Genomic DNA, 21,040 nt, shown 5'->3' with positions numbered 1-21,040 from the left:
AAAAAAAAAAAAAAAAAAAAAAAAAAGATATTTTAGATCTAATTTTATAAAATTTCAATGGTGAAATTGGTAACTTCCCAAATTGTGGTTAGGAATAAGAATTCTGACCTAAAGTCCAAGATATTTTAATTATCATAACATCCACAATTACACTGTTACATTTAATTTCCAGTTTAGGAATCAACAATCAAACTCTCTGGTAAATAAACATATGCAGTCAAAAATCTCACCGAAATATTCCTTGCACAAAATGAATTTCTCCCACCCAAGACTATGCCAACATTAACTTACTTTCATATAACAGAACGTGGCTGATTTGTTATAATAAACATGCTCTGGCTGAAATTTGTCTTTGCATTATACAGGAAGAAAAAGGCCAAGCTCTGAAAAGAGTTTATCTGTGTAGATACTAAATGAGTATCTTTAATTCCTTTAAAGAGAACACCCTGTTTTTAGGTATTCTCAAAACCTGGAGATACAACCATTTTAGTGATACATTCCATATTTAAATTCTGAAGAAGAAAGGAAAAGAGAGAGAGAGAGAAAGAAGGAAGGAAGGAAGGAAGGAAGGAAGGAAGGAAGGAAGGAAGGAAGGAAGGAAGACATTCTGAAGAATATAATTTCTTTAGTACAGCACATGCTTCAGCTATTTTTATTAGGCTGTCTTCTACACCAGCCACAGTTCCAACGGCATGGTTTAAGAGCAATAAAAGGCCGGGCGCGGTGGCTCACGCTTGTAATCCCAGCACTTTGGAAGGCCGAGGCGGGCGGATCACGAGGTCAGGAGATCGAGACCACGGTGAAACCCCGTCTCTACTAAAAAATACAAAAAATTAGCCGGGCGTGGTGGCGGGCGCCTGTAGTCCCAGCTACTCGGAGAGGCTGAGGCAGGAGAATGGCTTGAACCCGGGAGGCAGAGTTTGCAGTGAGCCGAGATCGCGCCACTGCACTCCAGCCTGGGCAACAGAGTGAGACTCTGTCTCAAAAAAAAAAAAAAAAAAAAAGAGCAATAAAAATATTTCTTTAAAATATTTTATACATCAGACTGATTAGATTGGTCTTCACCTGGATATTAGAGGCTTTAAAAAATTACAGATGTTACAAATGGAAAGCACCATACAGTTTATCACAAAATCCCCTCATTTTACAGATGAGAACACTGAGGGATTCTGACTTTTTTTTCATAGAACAAGAACTAGAAACCAGGCTTCCAGTTATTATTCCATGCCTTTGAACCACATGCTAATGAAAAGACAGCCTTACACATAATTTCAAGCGTTAAAGCTTCAAATAGAACTTGGATTTAAGTAATAAAACCTATTATCTGACACTATAAGCACTAAAAGAACTGAAAAAGCAAAAAGATAGAATTTAGTACAATCTCTCACTTATAGATTAAGAAATGAAGTTCAAAGGGGTGAAGCAATTTGCTTGTTTGCATGTTTCAAAGACATCTCTACTGATACTCTGTTTAATTTGGATTACTAATTATGCAGTATTTAGTGCTACTAGTGACATTATAGTAAAGTAGTTTCGACAAAAATTATAATGACCAAAACGTAAGTTTTGGTGTTTTTTAAGTATTCTTCTCTCCATCAGATTATACGTTAGTTATTTTTGTACGGCCCACAATACTCAGAAAAGTGTTTTGGTACATAGTGGACACTTAGCAAATTTGTTAAATTTTATCATATTGTAGTTGGAGACTAGACAAAGGAAGGTGACATTTTACAAGTATATGTGCTACACAGTGGCTTTATCAATGGTCTTCATGAGATTACGTAGATACACTGCAAGTATTTCCCATTCGGCCATTTGAAAACTATAATTACCTAGATTAATTTATTATTACTAGTTGTAAGCCATTTCATAATTAAATAACAAGTTTTAAATGAATAGATAAAAGCACAGACTTTAACTCCATTTTGTTAACCTTTCTGTGTGAAAGAAAAGGTAAACTTTGAAGCGTAGATTGGGTTAACTTCAAAGCCAGATTGGTATTTCAAGCCCTCTGTTGAGACCTACTGCTCAGAAAAAAAATTCCTTTCAAAATATTACTGCTCATTGACAGTGCACCTGATCACCCAAGAGCTCTGATGGAGATGTACAAGGAAACCTACATTGTTTTCATGCCTGCTAACAAAAATCCATTCTGTAAAGTTTGACTTTCAAGTCTTATTAAGGAATACATTTTATATGGCTATAGCTGCCATAGACAGTGATTCCTGTGATGGATGGACCTGAGCAAAGTAATTTGAAAAGCTTCTGTAAAGGATTCACCTTTCTAGATACCATTAAGAATTCATGATTCATGGGAGGAAGTCAAAATATTAACATTAACAGGAGTTTGGAAGAAGTTGATTCCAACTCTTATGGATGACTTGGAGGAGTTCAAGACTTTAGCTGAGAAAGTAACTACAGATGGGCTGGAAATAGCAAGACAACTAGAATTAAAAGTAGATCTTGAAGATGTGACTGAATTGCTGCAAATCTCATGACAAACTTCAACACATGAGAATTTGTTTCTTAAAGATGAGCACGAAAAAGTAGTTGCTAGAGATAGAATCTACTTCTGGTACACATGTTGTGAATTGTTGAAATGACAAAGGATTTAGAATATTTTATAGACATTATTGATGAAGCATAAGTAGGGTCTGTGAGGATTGACTCTAATTCTGAAAGTTCTATAGTAGATAAAATACTATCAAACACCATTGCAAGCTACAGAGAAATCTTTCATGACTGGAAGACTTAATCAATGTGACAAACTTCGTTGTTGTCTTATTTTAAAAAATTACCACAGCCACCTCCACATTCATCAGCCACCACCCTGATCACTCAGCAGCCATCAGCATCAATTCATGACTTGCTGAAGTCTCAGATGATCATTAGCATTTTAAGTTAAATAAACTGTTTTTACATTAAGGTATATGCACTATTTATTTATTATACTTTAAGTTCTGGGGAAAGTCCAATATATTGTGAGAATTACCAAAATGTGACACAGGGACATGAAGTGAGTGCACACTGGTGGAAAAATGGTACCATACTGAAAGATTTGCTTTTGTTGCATAGCTCCACAAAACTTTCATTTGTATAAAATGCAATATCTGCAAAGCACAATAAAGTGAGGCACAATAAAATGAGGTATGCCTGCTAAGCCACAGCAATCACATTTATGCTATGGAGTCTTGACTCTCAGTATGTAATTCTGAAGATTCTTCTAAACCCTAGATATGCATTTTTATACTTTTACCCTGCATTCACGTAAGTGTTTCATCAATATCTTCAACTCCAGGAATCTAAAATTAGCTCATTATCTATATTATCTCCTTCATCTCAGTCTGCAGTTTCTTACATATTTCCAATCTAGGATCAATTTAAATACGATCAATTTAAGCTAGAATGTTAATACTACCAGCAATTTAGACTCCTCCCTGGTATAATTCCTTCCTCATCTGTCTCTCCATTTTCATTACCATGAGTATATTAAGGTTGTGTTGTATAATAAAGAATTTATCTGGTCTTTGTCCTGGACAGGAATCCAAAGCCCTTGGAATTTCTCAAGTGATAGGAATGTCTCTGTCTTTCAAAGTGGGCCCCTCACTGTAGAGGAGGAAATGGGGGAGTGGAGATCGAGTTCAATCATGTTGCCAAAGAGTCAATCAATCATGCTTATGTAAAGAAACACCAACAAAGCTGCTGTACACTGAGTCTTGGGTGAGCTTCCTGGTTAGTGAGCACATCCAGAATGATGCATTCCGAGTTTGTGAGAATACACGAAAGCTCTACTTCGAAACCCTGCTAGACCTTGCTCTATGTATGTCTTCATTTAGGAGGTTCTGCTTTTTTATTGTTTATAATAAAAGTACTGTCATAAGTACACCCTTTTGCTGAGTTATGTGAATTAATCTAGTGAAGTATCATATCAACCTAAGGGAGTCATAGCAAACACCAAATTTGTCGCCTGTTAGTCAGAAGTGCAGTTGGCCTGGGAACCTCTGAGTTTGAGATTGGTATCTGACAAAAACAATCTTACTGGGGTCTTTGCCTCAACCTACAGAGTCTACACAAACTATAGGTTGTTAGTGTCAGAATTACAATACAGTATTTTAGGCTACCAGATAAAATACAGGACACTAGTTAAATACAAATTTAAAATAAATAGCATGATTTTAATATACATAAATACCAGATATTACAAGGGACGTACTTAAACCAAAAATTCAGAAATTCATATTTAAATGGGCATTTTGAGTTTTACTGTTACTTTTCCTAAATCTGACAAATCTGCACCCTAAAGAAGGCTCTCATTTCTCCTTATCTAGAGGTCTAATAACCGCCCTTCCTTTTTCCTGGATCTATCTTTTCAAATCCCCACTACATGCTGCTTTTAGATTATTCTTCTTAGACATAGCTATGATCAGGTCTTACCTTGACTCAAGCTTTCTCATTACTATATAAATACATAGAGATTTGTTAGCCTGGCATTGATGACCATTTACAAAGCACCACAGACTATAGAAATCAGTCAGAACTGGGTTGAAATTCTAGTTTCCCCATATACCAGCTGGGTAAAATTGGAAAACTGATTTTCTCTCTCTCTGATTCCCAATCTCTTCATTGTAATATGAGAATAACAATGTAGCAGAATGTTATTTTGAAGAGAAAAAGCAACTTTGGATCCACCCTTAATTGGTCAATGACATTTGAGTACGCATAGAGAATGAACCCATTCTAGCATTTTTTGACTATTCATCTTTATTAAAGGTGTTAGCTTTTGTGACACTATTTCCCCCTCTGATTTTCTTCTTTGTCCATTTAACCCTTTATATGAGTGCTTCCAGGAAGTTGTGTCATTGGTCCCTTTTCATTATATATGCTTTTTCTAGTGATCTTCTAAGATCTTAAATACTGTTAAACTCCTACTATATGCTAATAGATTTCAATTATGGATGCTACAGATTTCAACATCCATCTGTTTACTAGACATGTCTGAGTGTCCTATGGTTGCCTTAGGCCTTCTCCTACAATCCTTTGCTCTTCCCTCATTGCTTGTTTCTTTAAATCACATCACTCTGTTCAAAGTGGGCCATCCAGAAGAGTCAGAGTATCTATTCGTCTCTCCCCTCATGCCTACACACACACACACACACACACACACACACACACACACACACGCCATTAAATTCTGTGGTTTTGTTTTCTAAATTAGCTCTCTCCTCTGTATGTGCACTCTCTCTCCTTTTCATAGGGCCATTAACACCTCTTCTCTGGACTATTGCTACAGTGTATCAGTGAAAGTCTAACCTCCAAACAGAAAGAGTTCTGAGTTCTTAACTAGAAGGAATTTATTTCAGGGAACTGGGCACACAGGTTGGAAGAGGACAGCAATGCAACCCGGATATTAGCAACAGCAGGAAGCTGTTATCTTCCCTGAGCTAAAGAAATAAGACAGGAGAATCACCTGGCAGAAGCCAGGACCACAGCAACTGTTCTTCCTCCATCCTCACTCCCTTTCAAGGCATATTCTCCAATGCTGCCTTTCTAAAACGTAAATCCCATTGTTTGTCCCAATGCCGGGAATTCCTCAGTGGTTTTCTACTGCCCGCATGTAGTCAGAGCTTACTGCATTTTTGACTGCCATGCTGTGCCATGCCCATCACCCCCCAGAAGGCTTCTATTCTCTTACAGACTCCATTCTCTAACCTGGAATCCTCCCACCCCACATGCTAACAACTGCAAATGCCTTCTCATCTTTCACGACTTATACTGCAAGTCATTTTTATTATGATGTCTCCCATGTTGTGTGTTCTCCCTTTTTCCCTCCTCTTTCTCTCTCCCTCCCCTAACCCCATCTCCTTTTCCCTTTGCTCTCCATTTCTTCTTCTCTTTCCTTTTTTACTGTCACTAATGGTATGAGTTGTTCCCCCAGGAAAATCTCTATGTTGCCACTGATTTCACAGTACTGCAGTTGTGTGTGTGTGCACATTCATATGCACGTGTTTGCATATTTTGGCATGCAATATTCAGTTATATGTCTGTCTTTACCAGCTTTTAGCTACCTTAAAGGCAGGAGTATTCATCACATATCCTATCCTTTATCAGTTCAATAGTTTCTTGAAAGATGTCTTGAATTAATTTTGTGCTCTCAAATATATTTATAGGTTCACATATTTCTAAGACTGGAAGTAAAATCTTAACAAGCATTTTATGGGAATTTCTTATTGCATGAGAAAAAATTCTTGAAAGAGAAAATATTTCTTACATTAGTTTTTCCAGGGCGAATACAGGTTGTCTTTTTTTCTCTGATGCTCTTTAAACACAGTTTGAGTGGGATTGAGAGGTGACAGCGTGCTGGCAGTGCTCGCAGCTCTTGCTCGCTCTGGGGTCCTCCTCTGCCTGGGCTCCCACTTTGGGGGCACTTGAGGAGCCCTTCAGCCCGCCGCTGCACGGTGGAGCCCCTTCCTGGGCTGGCCGAAGCCGGAGCCAGCTCTCTCAGCTTGCCGTGAGGTGTGGAAGGAGAGGCGCGGGCGGGAACCAGCGCTGCGCGCGCACTTACAGACCAGCACCAGTTCCAGGTGGGCGTGGGCTCCGCGGGCCCTGCACTCAGAGCAGCCAGCCAGCCGCCCCGCCAGCCCCAGGCAGTGAGGGGCTTAGCACCTGGGCCAGCAGCTGCTGTGCTCAACCTCTCGCTGAGCCTTAGCTGCCTCCCCGCCGGGCAGGGCTTGGGACCTGCAGCCCGCCATGCCCGAACCTCCCCCACGCTATGGGTTCCTGCGCAGCCCAAGCCTCCCCGACCAGCAGCGCCACCTGCTCCACAGCACCCAGTCCCATCGACCACCCAAGGGCTGAGGAGTGAGGGCGCACAGCACAGGACTGGTAGGCAGCTCCACCTGCGACCCGGTTTGGGATCCACTGGGTGAAGCCAGCTGGGCTGAATCTGGTGGGGATTTGGAGAACCTTTATGTCTAGCTAAGGGATTGTAAACACACCAATCTGCACTCTATATCTAGCTCAAGGTTTGTAAACACACCAATCAGTACCCTGTGTCTAGCTCAGGGTTTGTGAATGCACCAATTGACACTCTGTATCTAGCTACTCTGGTGGAGACTTGAAGAACCTTTATGTCTAGCTAAGAGATTGTAAATACACCAATCAGCACTTCGTATCTAGCTCAAGGTTTGTAAATACTCCAATCAGCACCCTGTGTCTAGCTCAGGGTTTGTGAATGCACCAATCGACACTCTGTATCTAGCTACTCTGGTGGGGACATGGTGAACTTTTGTGTCAACACTCTGTATCTAGCTAATCTAGTGCAGACATGGAGAACTTTTGTCCTCCATCTTTCCCTTGTTCTAGCTCAGGGACTGTAAATGCACCAATCAGCACCCTGTCAAAACGGACCAATCAGCTCTCTGTTAAATGGACCAATTGGCTCTCTGTAAAATGGACCAATCAGCAGGATGTGGGTGGGGCCAGATAAGAGAATAAAAGCAGACTGCCCCAGCCAGCAGTGGCAACCCGCTGGGGTCCCTTTCCACACCGTGGAAGCTTTTTCCTTTCAATCTTTGCAATAAATCTTGCTGCTGCTCACTCTTTGGGTCCACACTGCCTTTATGAGCTGTAACACTCACCACGAAAGTCTGCAGCTTCACTCCTGAGCCAGCGAGACCATGAACCCACCAGAAGGCCAAACACATCCAAACATCAGAAGGAACAAACTCCAGACGCGCCACCTTAAGAGCTGTAACACTCACTGCGAGGGTCCACGGCTTCATTCTTGAAGTCAATGAGACCAAGAACCCACCAATTCCGGACACAGGATTACTAGTGTGGCCAGTGCTCATTAACATAGATCCTTTCTTGCCTTATAATTCTGATGCTTAAAAGAATATTTAAAAATTTAAAAATGTGTGCTTTAGCTTCGGGAAGAATAAAACAAAATGACACATATTAAGTATAGCAAAAACAATCTGTACTTTAAAAAATACCCTATTTTTGGTTGGGCTCTTCATGAGTTATATCAAGAATATTCTATTTGTTTTACTACAGTTCAAAAGACTTTTTCTAATTCTCTAGTGCTCCTGCCCCCATTTACTGGCCATTTTACTGAGCACCTATTGAAAAACACTAAATGTTTACTTACATTAATTTATTTAATATTCACAATAACTACATGAATGGGGGTAACTGTTTCAGCTCTGTGTTATAGATGAGGGAACTGAGGCACAGATAAGTAACTTGCTCAAGGTCACATGGAGGTGGGCTGCAGAACTGGAATATGAGCCAATTCTGACCTCAGAACCCATATACTTAGCCACTACACCATTCTTCCCTATGTGCCAACATTTCTTTTCACCCCTGCACCTTCAGCTCAAGAATAGAGAGGAGGGAATAGGAAGCACACTGTGTCCTTCACAGCTTATCCTCTCTGTCCTCTATGGGTAAAATGTGCCAATGAAGGAATGACATTACTGCTATAAAGTAATCACTGGGGTCCTTCTGCTGACCAAGAGAGATCTAAGAGTGATGTAGTTTGGAAGCAAAGAAAAATAATATTTGCATGTATTTACAACCTGCCTTTCTCAGAAAGGATTTAAGGTGTTTCACTAAGATATGTACATTACTGACAGATAAAGTAAATTAAAATAGGTAAGAAGCAAAGCAAAGGGAAAGTTGGGATAGAGCAGTACAGTGAGCACACACAACACAGGCCATGAATTTCTAGTGACTTGGCAATAGCTAGCTTGACGTTTGTCTCTAAGCTACATACCGGCCAATGAAAACAGAGAAATGAGATGAAATAGTTAATTTTTCTACAAAATACAAATAAAGTAATTGCTCAAGAGAAGCCCAAATATTTCCACTACTAAGAATAGAGAGAGATAATGTCCATGGTCTTCCAGAAAGCACTCTGTATTATATAATAAGCAGCATCCTCCACAACCTGCCCAGAGTCCATGCAGAAACGAATGTCAAAGATGGCTTTGCACAAGATTCCTCCAAAATATGCATGAGGCATGTAAAACAAGGGCCACAGACTCAGTTGTGCCAGAGGTGTTGTTTTATTATTTTGAACCTCTTTGAGAAGTGGTCTCGTATAGTCTGTTACAGACTGCCTAGATTTGAATCCTGGCTTTGTAACTTCTGAGCTGTGAAACATTGGGCAAGACCTCTCTAGGTCTCAGTTTAATCATTATAAAACAGAGATAATAATGACAATAACTTTCTCATATGGCTGTGTGAGACTTTCATTAGTCACTACACATAAAGTGCTTAGGGTAGTGTTTGGGACACAGTGAGCACTGTATTCATTTTTGCTGTTATATGGATTACTGAATATCTAAATTTATTTTTCAGGAACCTATTTCCCAGGTGACAGAAACTTCATCAATTCAGGGTTTTGTCTAAGTTCCAGAGAGCATATTTAGTGGCTGACATTGGGAAGGACTTGGAGGAGCTCAGTTAGAAGGCATCTGGTCCTTAGTGTCATCAGTCCCCCTTAGCATTCCGAATTTCCTCTTTCTTCTTGTCAAAGCTCCTGCTCCAAACGGGTTAATGTTCATTCCCATCTGTTGCACACCCTTGAGTATGTGGAGATCAGTTTGCTTCTCTCACAATGTGATGGGATCAGGAAAGGCAATGAGTCTGCCTTAGGCCCATCTGTCTCTGTGGTCTTACTGATTTCCCTGGCCCCACCTCAGAGAAAAAACACAGTTCCCATGTGGTATCCTATTAATGAGCCTACTGGGAACTCTATGGATAATTCACCTCCTGGGATTAACTGAGGGGAAGAAAGGGTGACTCACACTCTTTTTAGAGATTGTCATTTATGCACTCATCACTTCTCTTCCATCAGGAGAATTCTTACTTTTATCTCAGTGGTGAAGTTGAGGAGAGCTTTGCGTGGGTCATCATATCTTCTTCACAAACTCATCTATGCTGTGGTCTTGGCTTGTGCAACTCAAAAGACAAGAATTGGCATCTTTTCTCTCTCAGTGTTTCTGATGTGTGATTCCATCCCTAAGACAATGAATGTGGAGGGCTGGCAGAATGGGGAATGGGGGAGTCAAGGTGTCCACGGGATTGTGTCTACAGTGAGTGAGCTAACACTGATCTAACATTCTCCAACATATCCTACCACATAAAATTGATTATAGCATATTTCCTAAGCATACTTCAGTTAATGGAATTCCGTAGTTGTCTAGTGTGATGAGATCCATATTTGAAGCTTTCTTCTCTTTATATTAATACCTATGCAGATTTGAAAGAAAACAGAAAAATGGAAAGACTGAAGAGCAACATAAGAATTATGCAGATTTTTAAAAATGAGATAATATAGTGATACTTTGTTTTTTCAAAATTCTGAATAGTGGGCACAACTTGGTGCTGGCGGATCCAGCAGGAGCTCCAAGTGGTCTATTCCAATGGTCAATTCGAACTATTTTTTAAGCTGTAAACAAGGCTAAAATAGCATGCAACAATATATATGAACAACACTCTATTTTCATATATTTCGCACTACTAAGACTAAGATGTATTAGGTAAATCTTTCATGTTATATGTTGTACGCTGATAAACTCAGGACAAAGAACTATGCAATTACAAGTCCACACGGGCCTTCAAAGATCCAGTTCTTTAACACCTTTATTTCAGATATGAGAAAAGTAGGACTGAGAGGGTTATTTGAAATCGCATTCTTTTTTTACATAAATATATTAAAACATAAGAACAAAAGAATACACCACATAAGATTTATTTGTCATTGGACCAAGAATTCTGCTGCTGGACAGTCATGCTGACCAATTTTTGACTGTAACTCTGTATCCTTTCTATGACTAGAAGCCCTTTAGAAAGGTCTGCTAAGTAAATTCAACAAGCATCCAGTCAATCTGTAAATGCCTCATGGATAGGTGCTTACTCTATCCCCAACAGTGCTTAGTGAAATATCCTGGAGAAAACGTATGCTAATATGTTTATTAACTTTGATGATGAGGAGCAGCATATATTGATGACCATACAGCCTAAATGTCCTTCGCATTTTCTTCATCTCTTACAATCCTGTCTGTTCTTTAAAGCTCAGGCGAAGCCCAACCCCAGTCATGATATTTTTCCTGACTATTCTAGCCTACCCTTATTCCTGTCTTCTTAACCACCTATTTCCCCTTCCATCAAATACCTATTCATTTAAATATATATTTCTACTTAATTATATGATTATGTTTCAGCATAATCTCCATAACTAGATATTAGATTTCCAAAGATCATTTACTATATTCTACACCTTTAATGTTCCACTCATCATCATCATCGTCACCAAAGCTTCAAAGATGAGGCACAAATATTATCCATCAATACTTCCTTTATACTCCTTGAAGTACTATAATTATTTCTAAATTCCAATATTCCTTTGTCAGGTTTTAGGGGAACTACCCATTTCCAAATTCCTAAGTTTTGCCAAGTAAGTTATGTCTAACCTTCCTCTTTACTTAGTCGTTCCATCATAAAATCACAAATATTTGAAGTCATTCCCCAAATGTAGAAGCTAGACTTTCTTCCCCCATTCTAGAAAACTTCTCTAGAATGTCTTCATTTCCATTTCCCATTTTGAAGTCTGGTAGGCATATATGCAAACGCTATATACCACTGTGTTGTAAAGGGTAAAATAACATTTTCTATTTTATCTTTAATATTCTTCCCAGTGAAGGTAAACTTTTAACATGGAATAAGAAAATAATATTGACAAAAGTGTTTAATAAAAAAACTGTTCTATAGTTTAATATTTCCTAATAATCGATATTGAAAATGCAATAAAGCATCATATTAGACATACAGGATTAACTATGTTTTGCAATTTTAACCCAAACATTATTTAATTCCCTGTAAGTTTACTAATGAATAACTTATGATTTTTTTTTAAAAAGCTTAAGTACTCTCTAGAGCGCATTGCATACACAGAAAGATGGTGTCAGGAAACCATACTGTTGACCAGATAGAAATAATAAAAGTATAATTTGTCAACTATTCAAATTGGAAGAATAACAGATGAATCATTAAGCCTGTATTCATCCAAAGTATAATATTATAAAAATTTCAACCGTCTCTAAATAGCTTATCTTGTGGGAGGTCCAGAGCAGGTGTTTTGGACAAATAAATTTTGAATCTTGAATATATTGTTTTTAGCAAGTCTTTCAGTGGTGGTTTATTAGTCCTTCAGATATGTTTGAATTTATGGCAAACCACTTAACAGAAAGTCTACTAATCCATAGAAAGAATGTTTAGAACTTCAACTTATAGGCTATATCATGTTGACAGTATAGTCTTTCAAAAGTAGTCTAGGAAAATGTACCATATAATGGTAATATTGGCTGATCAAAAAAACCACAATTATGTATATACTTGAAGCTTCAGTTGTTCTCTAGCTCAAACTTGTGCTACTTTCCAGAGGCTATCTTTGGGGAAAATCTTCGTATATAATATATATATATATAATATATATATATTATATATATATATATGCAAAAACATTTACATTTTAGCACACTTGATAGTCTTTAAGCTATTAATATTATTAAAGACCTTCAGTCAAAAACCACCTGGATCAGATCTGTTATTGGACAAATTGTTTCCTGACCCACTGCAATTAGGGAACTGTGGGGAATCTCAGTAAGAATGTGTCTGCCATAACTTATATGATTTGAATTTGTGTTAGGTGTTTTGGGGGAGAGTTCACAAAAGCAGGACTTTGCTCTGGATTGGATGTTGTCAGAAACAAAGAGTTCTCTGGTTTGGGTATCTTACTCAAATTCTCTGATTGGGTATCTTAAAAATTCTTAACTATCAATCAAGAAGAATGAGGTGACGTTAAAGCTGTGATTGGTGATCAAAAAAACTGGATAAAGAAAACGTGGCACATATACATCATGGAATACTATGCGGCCATAAAAAAGGATGAGTTCATGTCCTTTCATGAAGGACACGAACTTTCATCCAGGGACAAGGATGAAGGTAGAAACCATCATTCTCAGCAAACTAACACAGGAACAGAAAACCAAACACTGCATGTTCTCACTCATAAGTGGGGGTTGAACAATGAAAACACATGGACATAGGGAGGGGGACATCACACACCAGGGCCTGTCGAGGGGTCGGGGGCATTAAGAGAAATACCTAATGTAGATGATGGGTTGATAGGTGCAGCAAACCACCACGGCATGTGTATACCTATGTAACAAACCTGTACGTTCTCCACATGTATCCCAGAACTTAAAGTATAATTACATATATATATATATACAGATAGAAAATATCTGTTAATTTTCTGGTCTGCAAAATGTTTATGTCTTTGGCTGAGTTTGGGTGTGCATATGTAGTAGTATCATTTTTGTCTAGCCCATTATGATCACATAGGGTCCTTATGTAATGTTGATCACGGGTGAAATTCAGTGTTCAAGAGAAGAACACCACAGCCCACCAGGCCAGCCCCAAATATCAGCACCTGCCTTTCTCTTTCTTTCTTAATATATAAAAAATGAGCATAAAGTGGGTGGGGTCATCATTCCTACAGGGTAAAATAGAGTCACAAACAGGAACTCAACTCCACTTTACTTATATTGTAGGCTATAATCAGCATCTTATATATTTTTGGCATTACTACTCTGTTAGAAATCTAGCAAATACTTCTATAAGTATTTCAACTAACTCACTTCTTCCTGCTACAAATAACTATTGACTTTCAACTACAGAAAGTCTTTGTCAAAATCTGTAAATGGTGTATCAAAATTCAATATAACTTTCACAAAGCTAATGAAATAGGAACTAGGTGAAAGATGAGAGTGAGCCTACATTCACATCACATCTGAATTTCTATATAACAGAGCATTTTGTCATGAGTATTTCCTATATGCGCAGGCACTCCCAGGACTTAGGACTACAATAATGAATAAGATCAAGACCCCATCCTCAGTGTACTTTCTGCCCTATGATAGGACTATAGTTTTCTCATTCCTCATTTTACATTGTGAAATAAAACTACATCACTCTACTGAGTAGTCAAAAAAGAAAATTAATATTGGTCTATACCATGTGTTCATGGCCAGTTTTGGTTCTTATAGTCAACGTAAACTTTGTTTTTTTTTTTTTTTTGAGACAGAGTTTCACTCTTGTTGCCCAGGCTGGAGTGCAATGGCGTGATCTCGGCTCACCACAACCTCCACCTCCCGGGTTCAAGCGATTCTCTTGCCTCAGCCTCCCAAGTAGCTAGGATTACAGGCATCCGCCACCACGCCTGGTTAATTTTGTATTTTTCGTAGACATGGGGTTTCACCATGTTGGTCAGTCTGGTCTCAAACTCGAGACCTCTGCTGATCCGCCCACCTTGGCCTCCCAAAGTGCTGGGATTACAGGCGTGAGCCACCGTGCCCGGACCAATGTAAACTTTTAATTAAATTTTGGCCACCGGTTTGCTGGTTCACTGATGAGTTGTAAATATTTCCTCTCAAGTCCACAAGCATCTCACATAAACTCAAGAGGATAAAAATTCTAATTGCATTCCCATTATTGAAGAAGTTTTTTTTTAATTGTTTATGCTATCAGTGGGAATTTGATTTCTTTTAAAACTTGATGTTCATATGCAGATATAAAGTTATAAGATAAAGTTTTGTAAATCACACTGTAATAATTGACAGCAATTAAATTAGGCCACTAAATAAAAACTGTGCCAAATGTAGAAATTAACAAGTTATAAAAAAAGTAAGAACAATGCTTTTTGAAATTTTAACATTTAAATTCAATTTTAAAACCACAAACAAAAGTAGTACACATTGTTATTTTCACAGGAAAACAGTATAATTATCTAAATAGGTCCTAGATGTTAATTATCTACCTATGTATCTACCTATATATCTACCTATTTACCTACCTATCTAACCATCTGTGTCAATTTTAGGTCCTAGATATACTCCATCTGCCTATCATCTATCTATTAATTGACTGACCTATCTATCTACATACCTACCCATCCTCGATAAATTAAATGTCTTAAATTTCTTAAAACTGTCTTAATTTTAAACCAACAAGAGTAGTGGCAAATATCAGAAATATCTTATTTTCTTCTTCTTTATCTCATTTATTAGTATTTGGAGAGACTACCATCCTCTCTAAACCTAAAAACATACATGGTATATCAAATAAAACCTCCCCAACAGTTTTTGTTTCTATAATGAGGATGCTCTTGTAGTTTCATTATTAAAAGAAATATACACATACTCACATAATCTAGCCTTGTCTGCTATTTATTTATTCAGTCACAAAATAAATATTTACTGAGTGTCCTCCAACTATTTGTAGAAAATTATGTGGAACAGAGCAATTAAAATAAAACAAAACACAGTGATTCATCTTAAGGAGTTTGCAGCCTAGGAGGAGAGATTAAGGCATGTACACAAATATTAAAAGAAAGCAGTTATCATTACAGATAGGGGAAAAACCTTCTGAGAGTTCAGACAAGGGAGTGATGGCTCCAGGTTGGAAATATCATAAGTTTTCATAAGAAAAAATGTATCTTAACTATGGATTACAATATAGGATTACAGATAGAAACTGGGGGACATCTACTGTGTTCCTTGGGGACCCCTGCCTCCCTAATTCTTAGTTCACCCCCAGTTCTTCTTCACATTCATTACTATAAAGTTTTTGTTTGACTTAGTCTTCTGCAGCTCACTTTCCAACTCTAAAGGTAGGGCTCTTTCCATTTGATTTTCTTAATTTCATTTGGCTATCTCATCCAATATCCCAGTTTATAGCAATACTTTTTTAATTAAAAAATCATAGTGACATATAATATGCATTGAGGCAATAATTTGAATGCTTTTCTTTTCACATCCATCACAGCAGTTATCCTTCCCTAGTTTCCCATAACTGAAACTGGGAAGCACACTTTTTATACACTCATCCAAAGAAAGGGAAATATAATACTCTTCAAGGTGTTCAAACTTCAAAGAAATCAAACTGTTGTTAAGAGGGAAGTATATATAGTCTGAAGTGCACCTAAAAAACTTCTGTAAAAAGTATCCAAATATCTATTCATTCAGTCGTTCATTTTTCTTTATTTTTCTTTTGAGACAGTCTTGATCTGTCACTCAGGCTGGTGTGCAGTGGTGCTATCTCGGCTCACTGCAACCTCCACCTTCTGGGTTCAAGTGATCCTCATGCCTCAGCCTCTCGAGTAGCTGGGATTACAGGTGTGCGCCACTACATCTGGCTTTTTTTTTTTTTTTTTTGTATTTTTAGTAGAAACGGGGTTTTGCTATGTTGGCCAGGCTGGTCTCAAACTCCTGGCCTCAAGTGATCCTTCCACCTCAGCCTCCCAAAGTGCTGGGATTACAAGCATGAACCACCACACCCAGCCCAGTCATTCATTTTTCTATTCAACAAATGTCTCTAGAGTAATACTATATACCAGGTACTCTTGTAGGACTCTTTTAGAACTAAGTTCTCGATTTCCTTGGGTTTACATTCTAGTGGGAGGTGATAGTAAGCAACCAGAAAATAAAACAACCACCAGTGAATAAATAGATAAATAAACTGCATAAACAAACTAAGCAAAATATGGTAATAAACTATAATGTTGTAAGCACTATGAAGATTACCAACATCGGGCAACAGGCTACTACGATGAGGTGTTTACTTCATCTGGGAAATCAGGGAAGCCCTCCTTGAAGGGATGACATGTCAGATGGGACTTATATGACAAGAAGGAATGACCATACAATAATCCCAGGGAAAGAGCATTCAAGGCAGGGCGAACAGCCCTACAATGGGAACAGTGGGAATAAACATGGCATGTCTGAGAAAGAGCCACATGGCTAGAGCGCAGAGATGAGAGGACCATGGTACAAGGCGAGGACAGAGAGCTGAGCAGGAGGTTTCAAAGCCAGGACAAGGAATATAGATTATATTCTAATTGCATTGGGAAGCAATTGAAAAGTTTTAAGCTAGTGAGTGGCATGGTATCATTATTTTAAAAGATTACTTTATCTGCTATACACAGGATGGATTCTAAGGAGTAAGAGTGAATTTCAGAGAGACCACATTAGGCAGCAATAATCTGGGCAAGAGAAGATGATGATCTGAACTAAAACTGGATAGAAATAGATGAATTCAGAAGATATTTTTAGAGATAGGACTTATAATAGATTGGATATGAGAAGATGCAAAAACCAGGATAAATGCTAACTCCCAGCTTTTTTACTTAGACAAACTGGATGTATGTTGATGAAACTGGCTGAGATGAAACAATTGGAGACGAACAGATTTGTGAGACACATGACCAAGAGTTGTTCTTGGGATACATTAAATTTGAGATGCTTGTTAGAGATCCATGTGAAGAGTGTAGGCAGTTGGAAATATGAGTCTGAATTCAGGTCCAGGGAGAATTCAAGTCTGGAAATAAAGATTTTAAAGCCTTTCAGAGACAGATGGTATTTATAGCTATAGGATCAAAATTCATCACCTGGAGAAAGAGTGCAGCCCGACAAGAGAGGAAGGTCCAGGACAGAGTCTTGAAGAACTTCAATGTCTAGATATTAAGCAGAGGAGAAATTAATCCAGAAAACTGAGAAGTAGCCATTCAAATGGGAAGAAAACTAAGAGAGCGTGATGTCACCAAAGTCAAGAGAAGAAAGTGCTTCAAGAAGGAGGGAGTAGTCAGCTTTGCTGAATGATGCTAGGAGTTAAGAGAGGTGAAGATTGGATTTGTCTAAATGGAGGCCACTGGTAAAAGTAACAGCTCTGTTAGGGGAGTGCTGAGGAATCTCAGGGCTTTTTCCTGAATGGGATGGAGTTGAGGAGAGAAGAGGAAATGAAAGAATAGAAACAAGACTAGAGACAACAATTTCAAGACATTTTGCTCTAAATAAGGCATAGAGAAGTGGGGTGGTATATGGGGTTAAGAGAGGATTTTGTGATAGATGATGATAAAGTTCTTTGTTATTATTATTCATGTTGGAATGATCTTGTATTTACAGGGAAATGTTGCAGAAGAAAGAACAGATAAACCACAGCAAAGCCTTGGACAAGACGTAGACTCCACAGAGGAACATGTTCGTTGACCTCAAAAAGTTTATCTCGGCTATGATTATAAGCCAATTTTCTTTCGGTTTGTACTTTTGTCTACATTAAAGACACTGATAAATGATATAAGAAAATAGTTAAGCCCACAACATCTAATCTGCATATCAAGGCCTCATCTGCCTCTTTACAGACTCCTGTCTTCACTATTCAACTGGTGAAGGGAGTTCTAATCTGCTTGGTTATATTCCAGGACACCAATTCTGCCAGAGTTACCAGCAGTTGGAACACTGAGCATTCAAAGGTCATACAGAAAGGTGTGAGTCTCTCTTCCTTCTTTGCTACTGCACTAGTAAGAGACCAGAGTCTTCACCTGCTTTGGTCCCACTTCCCTCTCCTTTGCTCCCTTTGCTTATCTTTTCCCTTCCTAAAGAACAGCTTTCCTGCAGGTAGAGGCTCCAGGCAACTGTTTTCTGTCTCTGATTCTCTTTCTTTTCTCTCCTACCTTATAGAAGTAGTTGGTAGTCTTAGAGCTTTTTCCATCAATGAAGAACCCTGTTAGATTCCTTCCTAGAAAATAATTTTCCCTTCTCAAGTGTGAAACATCCTAAAATTCAGATTTGGGCTTCAGAGCTAAAAAAGTGTTTTGTTTTTGTTTTTGTTTTGTTTTTTTCCTATCCAGGCTACCATGGATCGGGGAAAAAAAATTAGGTCCATTGGACAAATATCAAATAATAGTCACAAATTATTATCTCTAAAATCCTTGCCCCCAAATACAAAGATAGCATGAATACTTAATTGTCAGAGTACTTAATCAAAAGCAAGTTAGGGTTTGACAGCTTTGGTTTGGGCAGACAGTCCCTGCAGAGTAGTCTTGGAGAGATCCCTCATTTTACCTATGGAAGTTAGAGGTTCTGAACCAAAAAAAAAAATGTTGTCTTTACTCCCATAAACTTGAGCTACCCTACAAAGAATATTGACAAATCCAGGAGTTATCTTGGACTCCGATCCAGATGTTAACTTGTTACCACTCTGAGTGGTTTCCCACATCATGCCCCTGCTACCTGCCCTATGTTCCTATGCTTGTCCACTTAACCAAAGTTTTGTTATAGTCTCTTCACCTCCTTCTCCTCACCTGTGACACCACCGTTTTATTATTTTATTTAATAAAAATTTGGGAGGCCGAGGCAAGAGGATTGCTTGAGCTCAGGAGTTCAAGAACAGCCTGAGCAACATAGGGAGATCCCATCTCGACAAAAAATTTTAAATTGCACCAGGTGTGGCGGTGTGTACCTGTAGTCTCAGCTACTTGTGAGGCTGAAGTGGGAGAAAGTTGAGGCTGCAGTGAGCTGTGAATGTGCCACTGAACTCCAGCCTGGGAGAAATAGCAAGACCCTGTCTCAAAAAAAAAAAAAATTCTTAGTTTAAAACTCATACTTAAGTAACATAATAGTTTCCTTGCAGTTGCTTAAAATTATTGGTAAGTATCTCTGGAACTATGAGCAATTTATCTAGCAAGTTGTGCATCTTTCATAAACAATTACTTATCTAGATCACATCATACCATTTTCTTTATTAAAAAGTTTCTCCCAAGACTAGTTTTCTATGTGGGGATTTCTTGAGAGTTGGGGCCATGTCATGCTCATGTTTAATTTCCTCTAGGCTCTGCCTATACAAAACTTACGTATTACTGAATTGAAAAATAGTATATGTAACATATAAACAGAAAGACCCAAAAGGGGAAGATAATGGACATCCCATACTTAAAAGAGTTCCATTTATAAATTAAAGTTTGCCAACCCCAGCACTTGAACAACCTTTTATTTTTTGTACACAATATCTAGTTCCTTCTTTTATCATGACTTTCTGCCCTCCCAGCCCAGGTGTTGGCTATTCCAGTGATTAGATCAAAGATGACCTTTTATGCGTGAAGACAGAGGTAAAGAAAATGCTTATTAAAAGTCTCTGCCTATTGTATGTCATCAGTTAAGAGCTTTCGTTTCCTATCTGATAGAGGGACAATGTTTTCCTTTATCATTTCCTTGAGTTTAATGTATTCAAAAAACATAGTTTCCTTTTTTCTTTATTGTTTTTATCTCATTTATTTAGTTTTGTTGTAGTTGTTGTTGTTATAGCTTTTATCTGGCTTGAATATGCAGTTAGGCATTAATTTCTCTGCAATTCACTTAATTGAATAATCTATCTTACCTTTTGTTAGCACTATTTATATTTTTAAGGCACTGTGTTTATTCATGTGAGATTTCTTTTACTCTGCCTGTATAATCTGTAATGATGATTGTAAGGCCCAGAGAAGCTCTCTCCTGTGAAATTAAGACTACTCTCCATCAGATTCCTTTAAGAAATGGCGTGAGATTTCAGGAGAAAAAAAGATCTTACTCCTTAAATGGAAGTTTAATAGAGAGAAAGAAAAATAAAATTGAAGAAACGAAATAATAAATGAACTTGGAATGCCAGGTTTTAAGAGCTCAAAATGATTTCTTGATGTACCTGCTGAGAAAGAAGAATCTTGTGAAAATGTGAATGAAGGTTCAGTGAATGGTTGGCTTAACTGAGGAAGTAAAAATTAAAATATGGGTTGTTTTGACTCTTTCTAGATCCTCTGCTTTCATCTAATGCTGATAAGAAAAAGGCCAATCACGATGGAATAGTGAGAATAGAAGACCAAGGCAATTTGCCAACAAGAGGTCTCCTGGCCAGCAAGAATAGTAATGGACTTATTGTTTCACAAATCCTTAAAGATAAGAAATCTTATATCTAAAACCACGCTGGTCAGAGCACTTGGTGCCCTTATGTATATGAACTGGGAGATAATCTATGGATTTTGAATATTATTCCTACCTAAAACATTTTTCTCTATATTTTCTGAAGTCCTTTTTTCATTTATTAAATTCTACTCTATTCCGATCATTATCATGAAACTTTCCTTGCTTCCCGTTAAAATTCCTAA

The 21,040-nt window shown here is 38.0% G+C and overlaps 1 protein-coding gene across 4 annotated transcripts in view; it reads right to left on the bottom strand.

The window, feature by feature from the left end:
- Positions 1–21,040, bottom strand: part of ZFPM2 (zinc finger protein, FOG family member 2) — a 483,171-nt gene that overhangs the window by 410,268 nt on the left and 51,863 nt on the right. The window contains exon 2 of one of the 4 annotated variants that reach the window (XM_032760244.2): positions 10,182–10,257. The exons of the other annotated variants lie outside the window; for them this stretch is intronic. The gene's annotated coding sequence lies outside the window, so the exon portion shown is untranslated. The remainder of the gene's footprint in view (positions 1–10,181; positions 10,258–21,040) is intronic. 4 annotated transcript variants of the gene reach the window in all.

Source organism: Hylobates moloch, unplaced genomic scaffold (genome assembly GCF_009828535.3).
Source record: "Hylobates moloch isolate HMO894 unplaced genomic scaffold, HMol_V3 SCAFFOLD_9, whole genome shotgun sequence".
Lineage (NCBI taxonomy): Eukaryota > Metazoa > Chordata > Mammalia > Primates > Hylobatidae > Hylobates > Hylobates moloch.
This window is presented reverse-complemented; position numbering and strand designations above follow the sequence as displayed.